Source organism: Aegilops tauschii, chromosome 3 (assembly GCF_002575655.3).
Source record: "Aegilops tauschii subsp. strangulata cultivar AL8/78 chromosome 3, Aet v6.0, whole genome shotgun sequence".
NCBI lineage: Eukaryota > Viridiplantae > Streptophyta > Magnoliopsida > Poales > Poaceae > Aegilops > Aegilops tauschii.
The window spans coordinates 589,999,528-590,011,637 of NC_053037.3; the positions used below are offsets into that span (position 1 = coordinate 589,999,528).

At 47.2% G+C, this 12,110-nt stretch overlaps 1 long non-coding RNA gene across 1 annotated transcript; it reads right to left on the reverse strand.

The window, feature by feature from the left end:
- On the reverse strand, nucleotides 1-2,317 carry LOC120976248 (uncharacterized). Its single transcript, XR_005771501.3, has 3 exons — nucleotides 1,237-2,317; nucleotides 727-836; nucleotides 1-631 (listed from the first exon to the last, which is right to left on the reverse strand). It is a non-coding gene; the product is annotated as an uncharacterized lncRNA (long non-coding RNA).
- Between the last annotated feature and the right edge of the window lie 9,793 nt (nucleotides 2,318-12,110).

Sequence of the window (12,110 nt, forward strand, 5' to 3'; positions counted from 1 at the left end):
AATACAAATAAATGTTGCAAAAATATATAAATCAAATCAATTACACATTGTTTGATGTCGCTCAAATACTATTCTCAAAAGTGAGACACCATGGTAGTTAGGTTGCTGCACTGAGTGATCAAGAGACGTTGGGCATGGACCATCGAAGGAAATAATGGAAGTCAAGTACAAAGTGTGGTAAAATTATATTAAATAAGTTAGTGAGAACACAATTGCATTCAAATCTGGGAGTATAGCTGAAATGCTCTTGCGCTGCCAGATATTCTTACGCTAATAGGTTGCTGACAGGCCTTATAGCCATCGATTGGTACCACATGATTTTTCAGCTGCAAAACAAGCAGACAAATTGCATGAATATGACACATTGACACATCATGTTCTAAACATGCTCAAGGTATTTTCTACAAGACGGAACTACTGATGTGGTTTAGTAATAATGAATGAGGTATCACCAACTGATAAAACTGAAAAATACTTTAAGTATATCTTGTATCAAGGCCCTTCAGTAAAAGGAAACAATACAAGTCCATAGGAGTTATCTTCGTGGAAAAAGAGACTTGCATCTCCACTTCGTAGGTATCACTCTTGATCTAGTTTTGTTATATCACAAGTGACAGCAAACACATCATCCCTTCAAAGAAAATTAATTATGTTTGTAATCAGAACTTAATAAAAAAATACTAACTGGTGAAAATTAGTGTGAAAGTAAACAGGACATGTTCTTACCCTGTATTGTTGCGGGAACAGGAGCATCAGAGTGCTGAGCCCACTTATGAGAACACCACACCATATCAGAATTCTCAAGCGCATGTTCAAAGCAAAAGCAATTCCAATTACTGAAACGAATAAGCAACCACCGAAGCTGGTTAGATAAAATTACAACTTTAACTGACAGTTTCCCTAGCACAAACTAATATTTCAAATTATATTTGCTTTATAGTATCACAACATCTGCAACATCACGAAACGACTAAATTACTGAATCCAGGTAGCTCGGTAATTCAGTTTAAAATGTAACATATGTTGCAGAAGGTCAAGTGTACACATTTTATTACCTTCAGGAATGTCGCATGCAAATTCTATACACATCAGTACATTAGCGCACATGCAAGAACTATCTTGTAGGAGGAAAGAGTGGGCCTAACTGATAACCCTGAAATTAGCTGCATGCCATGGTGATATATTTTCTTTCCTTTTTCAAAACAAATCAAGAACTATGAAGCACATGTGCCATACCTCAGGAATAACAATCTGATCAACATCTAGCAGTCAATAAGAGAGGTCCCCGGTCCATTTGAGAGATTGTTCTGCCTGGCGCCAGTCATAAATTGCTGCTGCAACAACCATTGCCTTGGGCCACTCATCCTCTCCCAAGGATGACCCTCTCAAGCCAGTGAGCTGCAAACACAAATATACAACTCATGTGAAGGGTGAGAGCAGCCTCCATGAACGTCGCATTCTCCGTGGAGGTTGGGCGTGTGAGAGCCGGCCGGCTGCGTACAGTGGGTGGGAATCAGGATTCGGTGCGTCCCGCAAGTTATCGGCAGCTGCCAGATCCGACGATACCGCCCGCTGCTCAGCGCCGTCCTCTGCCGTGCGCTTTGGCTGCGCCCTCTGGGGCACCAGCCGTTGGCGCAGCACGCTCGCCCTCGTGACGACGGCCATGGCTTCATTGGAGTCTCTCTCGGCCATGGCCCGCACTGCAGGAGCAACCCCGTCCGGGTGCAGATTTGCCTTGGCATCTCTAACCGCAGCGACCGCGGCTCTCGTCGGCGGCGGAGGCCGCCCACGTCAGGCGCATGGCGGCGTTAGTGAAGAGCGACACGACCCGGACCTTATCTCCCGCCGCGACACATGGCGCGGCGACGCTCCCTGGCCGCAGCGCTTGGTCAGGCGCATGGCAGCGACAGCTGATGCAACCCCTTCCTCCGGCAGCGCACGGCGCGGACGCGTTTGATAACGGCTTCGTTCAGGATGACACCGTAGGAGCGGCCAAAGCTGCCAGGTCGGTGACAATGGTGGGGATGCGGCAGGGGGCGCCATGGTCCCAGGAGAGACCGAGGGGCGCCGACGGCTGCGACGTGTGAGCTCAGCGCAGCGGGAGGGGCGGCGGCGCTAGGAGAACAAGTGGGGCGACGACTCGTGAGAAGAGGCGGGATTCGCGGGCGGCGCGCGGCGGCCATTGCGGAGCCGGCGGAGGTAGGATGTGCGATGCAGAGCGAAAGTGATGGAGGGATTAGCGGAGAGATGGATTAGTGGATTAGCGGACGCGGTTGGCAGAGTTTTCGTCCGCCCCACAAATTGCTAAATGTACTTTTGGTCAGGGTTAATTATCATTTTAATGGTTATATCTAAATAAGCGGATTTAATCCTGAGGCTCTAATTGCTTTGCGTTGTCGTGTGTGCGTTTAGGCGGGGTGCACTTAAGAAAGATAATGTTTGCTTGTTTAATAATAGTGTAGATGAGAAATGAGCAGCACTCCGGCGGCTAGCGGATCATGTGTGGCGCAGCCCACCAGCGCTCGAGTTCGAGTCTTGTGTTTCTTCTATAAAACTAAACCACCAAGGACTAGTCTTGGTAGGTCTCTTTTTTATTTCTCCCAATGGGGAGCACCGAACTCCGTGAGCGCACAAGGGAGGTGCGTGCTTGTTGGGTTCCACCAGTCTAGTTCCTTCTGATTATTTGTTTATCATTTGATTTCCTTGTTTCTCTTTTATTTTTTGCATTACACGGGGTTGATGTCGGCTATACCACTTATCTCTAATAAATACTCGCTCCGTTCCTAAATTTATGACATTTTGGTAGTTCAAAACGTCATATATTTAGAAACTGGGACAGTAAATTGCATTATATAAGAAAGTCTCATCATATTTTGGTTGTTAAATTGATAATCTAGGGATACATGTGACCTTCTATAATAGGAAAAAGGGATTATGAAACTAGGCCACTTATCACTAGCTTTGTTCTAAACCATTAAGCCTGGTGGTAAACCAGCTCAATAAAATCTCAGAGGAACACACAACCCATAGTTTTTCGAAAGCTCCAGCCACCTGCTTCCGTAATCATCGCACCTTTTGATCCTGGTGCACGTGCCGAAGCCCCTTGGTACTCTTATTGTTCCTGCCTTGTCATGTGGCTCTGTGGGCTCCAAGCATTTTTTCCACCCTTTTCTTCTCCAAGCACAGGTGCACACTGCCATGGTTAGTCCTCCAACATACTTCGTACGACATGGCCTTGGCATTATGATGAAGATAATCGATCGCCTTGGGTAGCAGCGCATCATCGAGTCGGTCAGAGCGAACTTCTATCACAGAACCGATATTGAGATGGGACGCTGCAAAAAAAAAAAAAAACTGTGCAGACTGGCTCAGGAAATATGCTTGAAAATCTCAACTTGTTTGCGCTTCCATTGTCACTGCCACCGTGACAAGAAGGCACGATGGGGTGCATGCATCCTTGACAACATAATGGTTCTGGACGAAACCATCTGGTCAAAGTTCCATGAACGTGGGTCCAGGGATCATTGTGTGCAACATAGGAGAAATCTCTTTGGTAACAACATCGACTGTAGACTTGAACTGAGGTGCCATAACTTGCAAGCACTTACTTTAGTTCCGATTATGTCTGTACTCTCAGAAAGACGCAGGGTGACCCCAAGCAAAAAGCTGTTCTTGGGCACCTTGTAGTCTTCGACTCTTCCTACACGAAGAATAGAATTGCCTCCGGCCCACCATCCTCGAAACCGACTGGCCGTATGATGATGTAGTGATACCAAACTCCCAGATGCAACACATGATACATCAGTGTTCCGTCTGCGAAGATGTTCCCAATGAGAGGGTTGAAGAACAGGGTGTTGTCATAGTGTCCCGCCGAGCTACACAAATCTTATAAACTCACCAGCATCATAGGCAAATCTCTCAAATCTTTGACGGCTGCGGCTCTAGTTATTGAGAAGCGATCGCTGTCGCAGCCGACGAAAGAGGAGATGAACACCTTGGTCGCATGAGCCATCCGTCTACGAAACGAGGATTGCTTTATCACCTGCGCCGCTGCCTCTTATTCCCGTGAAAGTTTCCTGCATCTGCACGCTGTGTCGTCGGTCTTGGGCAGCGTGATTCAGCTTCTTTCGCCAATGGGGCAGCAATATGTCGGTGGTTTGCCACCTGTCGGCTGTCGGATGTCTGGAGCGTGGCCTCCATTTTGATGCGCGCCATCTGCAGTCTCTTTAGGCAGCCAACTCATGCTTTTTCATCTGATTTGTCTTGGTTTTTTCTGGTGCTCGCATGTGAGCTAACAACAGGTTAAATCTTTGTGGTTTGCAGTCTTTTCCTACGGATGGAGACAGGATAATGACCCAACTGTTGGAATAAGCCACGGAGTCTGGTGCGGTCAGGCTCCTCGGGTGCACGTGGGACGTGCGAGACGCACTGGTGCGGTCGGGCTCGTCGGGCGCGTCGGGTGCGCGCGGGACGTGCGAGACGCAGCGGCGTGGCGTGTGTATGTTTAGACCTACGGTTCGAGGCGATCACCGGCGGCCATGGAGGTCATCCCTCACGGCAGTGGTGGCGGGGCGATGGCGTTGCAGCTGCCGCCACTGACGACGACGAACTACACCGCCTTGGCGATCAAGGCGGAGGCTATCCTTGATGCCTAGGGGCTGTGGAGTGCGGTCGCTCCGGCGGAGGGCAAGGTGGTCGACGTCGGGAAGAGCAAGACGGCGCGGGCGGCGATGCTGGGCACGCTGCCGGAGGACTTGCTGATGCAGGTGGCGACGAAGCCAACCGCGAAGGAGGTATGGGACTCCCTCAAGGTTCGCTTCGTCGGCGCTGTGCGACGAGTTCGATCGCCTGCGGATGGACGAGGCGATAAGCTCGACGACCATGCCGGGAAGGTCATCAGCATGGCGGCGAGGTACGCCGTGCTCGGCTCGCTCGACGACGCAGCCATGGTGAAGAAGCTGCTCGACCGCCTGTAGGTCGCGGTGGTCGGAATCGAGCAATTCCGCAACATGGAGGAGATGGCGTTCAAGGAGGCGCTCGGACGGCTCAAGGCATTCGAGAAGCGGACACGGCGGCGCATGCAGGGCCGACGGCGAGCGCATGGACGGGCAGCTGATGATGATGGCGGCACAGTGCGCGGCTCGGGAGCGACGGAAAGGCAGACGCGGCTTCGGCTACCACGACGACGACGGCGCGGCGAGCACATCGTCGGGTGTTGGGGAACGCAACGGAAAACAAAAAAATTCGGTATAGCGAGCACGCCCAGGACCACTATGGAGACTGCATACAAGGTTTGATCTGATCCGTACCGACTCGAAGCGCAGCGGAAGAAGAGTCGGTGTAGATCGTCGGTGCAGATCCCCGCAGTTAGGATTTACAACCTCCCAACCGCGAGGATGTACTCCCTCTCCGGACAGCCCTTTGGGAGGCGGTCGGACAGTCCCCCGGACGATGTCACGGACAGCCCTTCGGGAGGACCCTCGAAACTTGGACGGAGACTCGGACAGCCCTTCGGGAGGACACTCGAACAGCCCCTCGGGCAAAAGATCGAAAACACAATCTCTCTACGGGGTTGCACACATACGGTGTCAGCTATCCGGCAGGGCTTTGCCGTCCAGAACTAATTCCTGCCGGAACCCAGACAGCCTTACGGCTCTACAAAATTCTTTTCGTGGGAGGGAGAGAAGAAGCCAGATAATGCATGGCATGTGTATGAGAGCAAGGGATGAAGAGATGGCAGCCCTCACCTCCTCTATTTATAGGAAAGCAAAGGGGTAGTGTGCCTCCATATTTTTACCAAAAAACCCATGCATTAGGTCACACATGAGGGTGTTAAGGTAAAATGGGATGCCATGTGGAGCTCCAAGGAGCTCCACCACCCATGGCTGGCCACCCCTAGGGAGCCCCCCAAATGGGGTTCCTTCCTTTGTAAGCCATTACCTTCTAAAACTTTGACCAAGTCTAAAAAGGTGGCTCTACATAAATATCCCAAAAAGCACTTTCACTATTCATGACGACATTTTTCAGCGTCTGATCGAACTGAAAATATTTATGTGGGCTAAGAACATTTCCAGTACCCACTAAAATGATTTTCAACGCGTTCCGAAACAATTCCGGTTTTAGTGATTTTCATCTGCGAAACGCATCTGAAGTGGCTCCGGCAGCTCCGGAACATTTCCGGTTTTTATCTCAGAAAATTCCAAAAAGCTTCCAGAATGATTCTGGCACCCTCCAAGAATTATCAGGCATGTGCCGAAACCAATTTGACTTAATGGTATATCCCGAAACAACTTTTCGGTATCATCAAAACTTATTCGATGACCTCTCTCTGCAGTACGATTCCGCTGTCCGAAACCATTCCGGTGTCCGAAACTTTTTTCGGTGATTTTCTCTCAGACTCCCTGTCTAGTATTCAGCAGATAGATGACCCTTAAGCGTGTGACCCTATAGGTTGGGTGAAGTATAGACATGACCCGGAACCCCTTCCGATCAATGATCAACATCGGAGGCGTGGACACCCATATTGACCCCAATACCCACACGAATAAATATTCGAGTGAACCTCCAGTTGCAGTGAGCTATTCCTTTTGCTTCGGATATGTCACAAACACCCGAGGTGAGATTTATTGCATTCCTGTGGATCAACAATTTGTCCAGCATGCAAGTTACCTCGTTACCGGTTTTGTTCTCTTTTCTCGTTTCCGTGTTCCGGCATCCCAGTGATCAAATCACAATGTGTCTGGCCAGACGATGATGGATACCATTACACTGAGAGGGCCCAAGTATATCTCTCCATCGTCGGAGGAGCAAATCCCAATCTTGAGCTATCTTGTTACTTCATATACTTTTCCGTGAACCCGTAAGTTGCCGTAATAGCCACCCAATTACGGATGACGTTTAACAAACCCCAAAGTTCACGAAGCAAGCACGAAGGAACTTGATACTCTCATGGTCTAAGAAATTATGCAAACATTAACTATCTCAATGATATTAACCATAAACTTGTGACGAAGGTATCTCATAGCATAACATCAATCCGGGTTGATTCAACACAAGCGTTCTACCAACATTGTGCCCTCAAAATTGCCGGCATAGTCATGCCCATGATCAGGAAAACAGGATCATCATGCAATACTTGAGCTAGTCTTAGAGGCAAGACTAGGAATAGATTTTACCGTTTATTATACCACACGTGCATATGAGTTCCCTCCGAGCCTCGTGGATATTGTAGACTCGAGAATCATTGCAGTTATAGCATGGATCATAAACATTCATTACAAACTTGGAGATACAAAATAACTGTTATTACTGCCTCTAGGGCATATCTCCTACAGACTCCCACTTGCACTAGAGTCATAATCAAGTTACATGGCTTCCCTAACACCAATGGCTATCCGGTGCTACTCATGTTTTGCTCGTGGTAGAGGCTTTGTCATCGGGTCTGACACGTTCAGATCCATGTGAACTTTGTGTACTTTCACTAAACCTTCTTCGACATGATGTCGAATGAGTTTATATTTGCGTTGAATATGTCTTGTCTTATGGTGCGAACTTGGCTCCCATGCCTGAGCCACGGCGCCACTATTATCACAATAGATCTCCACCGGGTCCTGGGCACTAGGAACCATACCAAGGTCTTCAAGAAATTGCTTGATCCATACCGCCTCCTTGGAGGCTTCTGAAGCGGCAACATACTCCGCCTCCGTCGTAGAATCCGCCACAGTCTTTTGTTTGGAACTTTTCCAATCAACTGCGCCGTCGTTCAATATGAAAACATAGCCTGATTGAGATTTGAAGTCATCTGGGTCAGTCATGAAGCCTGCATCAGTGTAACCACTTACAATGAGCTCTTCATCACCTCCGTACACAAGGAGTAAATCCTTGGTCCTTCTGAGGTACTTAAGAATACCCTTGACTGTGGCCCTATGTTCCAACCCTGGATCACTTTGGTACCGGCTGCTAACACTTAGCGCATAGGAAACATCTAGTCTTGTACATAGCATGGCATACATAATAGAACCAACTGCCGAGGCATATGGAACATCATTCATTTGTACTCGCTCATCCAGAGTCCGACGACGATTCTTGCAAAGCACTGTGCCAGGTGACATGGGGAGTAGGCCTTTCTTGGAGTTCTCCATGTTGAACCTTTTCAACACCTTGTCAATGTACGTGCTTTGGCTAAGCGCTATCAGGCATTTTGATCTATCTCTATAGTGGTGGTCAATGTACCGGTTTTGTTCTCTTTTCTCGTTTCCGTGTTCCGGCATCCCAGCGATCAAATCACAATGTGCCTGGCCAGACGATGATGGATACCGTTACACCAAGAGGGACCGAGTATATCTCTCCATCGTCGGAGGAGCAAATCCCAATCTTGAGCTATCTTGTTACTTCCTATACTTTTCCGTGAACCCGTAAGCTGCCGTAATAGCCACTCAGTTACGGATGACGTTTAACAAACCCCAAAGTTCACGAAGCAAGCACGAAGGAACTTGATACTCTCATGGTCTAAGGAATTATGCAAACATTAACTATCTCAATGATATTAACCATAAACTTGTGACGAAGGTATCTCATAGCATAACATCAATCCGGGTTGATTCAACACAAGCGTTCTACCAACATTGTGCCCTCAAAATTGCCGGCATAGTCATGCCCATGATCAGGAAAACATGATCATCATGCAATACTTGAGCTAGTCTTAGAGGCAAGACTAGGAATAGATTTTACCGTTTATTATACCACACGTGCGTATGAGTTCCCTCCGAGCCTCGTGGCTATTGTAGACTCGAGAATCATTGCAGTTATAGCATGGATCATACACATTCATTACAAACTTGGAGATACAAAATAACTGTTATTACTGCCTCTAGGGCATATCTCCTACATCGGGAAATGGAGGGAAGAGCCGTGGACGCTGCTACAAATGCATGGAGCATGGGCACTTCTAGCGCGAGTGCCCACAGCCGCGGAAAGGACCGGCGGTGGAGCAGGCTCTCCTGGCCGACGCCAACATCGACGACTACGGACTCCTCTAGGCCGTGGCTTAGGGGGTGTGTGTTGTAATAAGCCACGACGTCTGGTGAGGTCGGGCTCGTCACGCGCGTCGGGTGCGCGTGGGACGTGCGGGACACAACGGCTGGCATGTGTGTGTGTGTGTGTGTGTTCAGGTTTAGATTGGACGCTGGTGCGTGCCACGCCCGTGTTCGGGTTGGTATCGCGTGCGTATGTGTCTAGGTCTCACTACTAGGGAAAACCTTATACACGGCATCTTAGCAGTAGCGCTGGACAAAATCATGTGGTACTACTACTTAGTAGCAGCGCTTGTAAGTAAACCGCGCTACTGCTATAACTTTAGCAGTAGCGCGTACTAGCAAAAAGCGCTGCTGCTATGTTTGAACTGGGCGCACATGGCTAGCCCAACTTAGCAGTAGCACGTATCCTCGCCCAGCGCTACTGCTATTCTCCTTAGCTGTAGCGCTTTTATCGCACCCGCGCTACTACTAACCCTACCTTATCCTCCCCACGCGGCCTACCCTCTCTCACTCACTCTCCCTCTCAGTCACTCTCGCCCGCGCCGATACCCGTCGTCCGCTGCCGCCGCCGCCGTCGTCCGTCCTCCACCGAGATACTCCCTCCTTCCCTCCCTCCTCCTCCCACCGCGCCCTCCTCCATCCTCCTCCCACCGCGCCCTCCTCCCTCCACCTCCTCCGGCCGTCCCTCCTCCCTCCTCCCTCCTCCGCCGGCAGCCCTCCTCCCACCGCCCCTTCCTCCTTCTCCTCCAGCCGGCCCCTCCCCCCTCCTCCGGCCGCCCCTCCTCCCTCCTCCCTCCTCCGCCGGCAGCCCTCCTCCCACCGCCCCTCCCTCCTCCTCCTCCGGCCGGCCCCTCCCCCTCCTCCTCCGGACGCCCCCTCCCCCTCCTCTCTCCTCCCTCCCTCCCTTGTCTCTATTCTTGCAAATTGTAGGTAATTTAAATGTAGATTTTAGAATGTAGACATTCTACAATGTAGGTTTTTTAATAGAATATTTTTTTGACTATTTTAGGTGTTTTGAATAAAATAGAAGTAAGAAAATTTAGGGTAGAACTAGGGTAGTAGAATTTTTAGCAAGTGTTTAATAGAAATAGTTTATTTAGTAAGTGATTAATATAACTAGTTTATTTATATTAAGTGCTTAATAGAACTAATTTATTTAATAAGTGCTTAATAGAACTAGTTTATTTATAGTAAGTGCTTAATAGAACTAGTTTATTTAGTAAGTGTTTAAAATAATTAGTAAATAAATTAATAAACTAGTTGAACTAGTTTAGTTTTAGTTGAACTAGTTTAGTAAGTAAATTAATAAACTAGTTGAGCTAGTTGAATTAATAGAACTAATGTATTTTTAGTAAGAAAATTAATATAACTAGTTGAACTACTTTATTTTTAGAAAGAACTAGTTTTTTTCTATTTATAGTAAGTTTATATTTAGTAAGAATTAGTTGAATTAATAGAACTAGTTGAACATGTCATATTTGTTGTTATTTTTTTAGTTTAAGCAATTATTCGGGATGTATTAGTGATAACTTATAGGGTTTTTGCTTTTGCAGAAATCAAGGAGCCCCTTCATCATCCCCGCCGTCGTCCCCGTCACCGACTCCCTCCGACCTCGAGGTGAGACCAGGCAAATCTCCATGTCAATATGAGTCCTATAAGATATATATGATGTAGATAAAAACATGTATATCTTGTGTTGCTCAAATAGGATATGTGGTTACCCAAGTGGCCGGTCATGTTCAGGTTACACCTCCGAGTGGCCTATGTTTTGCCAGAGTGTTGATTAATTTCCATTCCGGCAAATTTCAGGCGCTCGATATGTCCTTTTTTAGCAAAGGTCATGCCGGATTTTTTCGTGAATTCTGACATGACTTGTGCTAGAATATGTAGGAAATATCGAGTGGCCTGGATTTTCTCAAAAAATAATGATCTAATTTAGGTTTTTTAGTACGTATATTTAATTGTACAAGTTTAATCTTTGAATTATGAACGTAGGAAATGTCGTACTCGGATGACGAAACTCTCCCGGGGGAGTGTAGCTGGCGCCACGACGATCGAGGTCTGTGCGACAAGTGCCCTCACCTGGACGAAGATCGGCGCTTCAGCATTAAGCTCGAGGAGACCTTCGACGTTGAAATGGTACGCAACGATGATAAGTTTTTTTTCGTAATTAAGCACGACTTCAACTATTTCAACGTCTAATTTTCATCTTTTACAATTCGACCAGCTTATCCCATGCCATGCAAGACGCTATGTCTTGGAGAGGATGGGTTTTGAAGACCACGAAAATTTTGAAACAAAGAAAATACACCTAAGGACCCATCATGATATGGATTTTGAAGTAAATCTGTACAATTCTCAGAGCGTAACCCATTTTGGTTGCCAAAATTGGGAAGCACTTTGCAAAATGTATGGTTTTTTATGAGGGTATGATTGTGACCATGGATCTTGCTGATCCTGACATCGAGCAAAACAATATGGACATTTGGGTCCTTGTTGATACGCTTCCGATTCTACCGCTATGTGAGTTTCTTAAACATAGTTATTAACTAATTTATATTGTTTATTTCAAAATAGTTGACAGCTTATTTCCATTGACAGCTTATTTTCATTCGTCAAAGAATGTGCGGAAGATGGTAGACAAATCCCACTACACCATGGCTCCGAATTAACTTATAAGGAGAAAAATCATCTGATCGCATTTTGTACTTACTTTGAGAATTACAATACCTATTATCGAACTCCTCCAAATTATGGTGAATACGTGCCACTAGTGCACGTGTTGAACCACGATAACTTCTATGGAGATACCCTGGTAAGATTTTTTACTATTACGACATCCGTGCATCTTTTGCATACTTTTAAAACTAGTACATCATTGCTAACTACGAAGTTATTACTATGTTTTTCAATAGAAAATCCCGATGGATTGTGTGCCTCATCTGATGTATCAGAATGGTCGCCTTGAAGTTCTGAACATACAGCCAGGTCATCCTACGGTCTCACCTATGCATAACGGATTTCTGAAACCGGTGAACACATGCTAATCAAAGAATGGAAAAAATGTTTGGACAT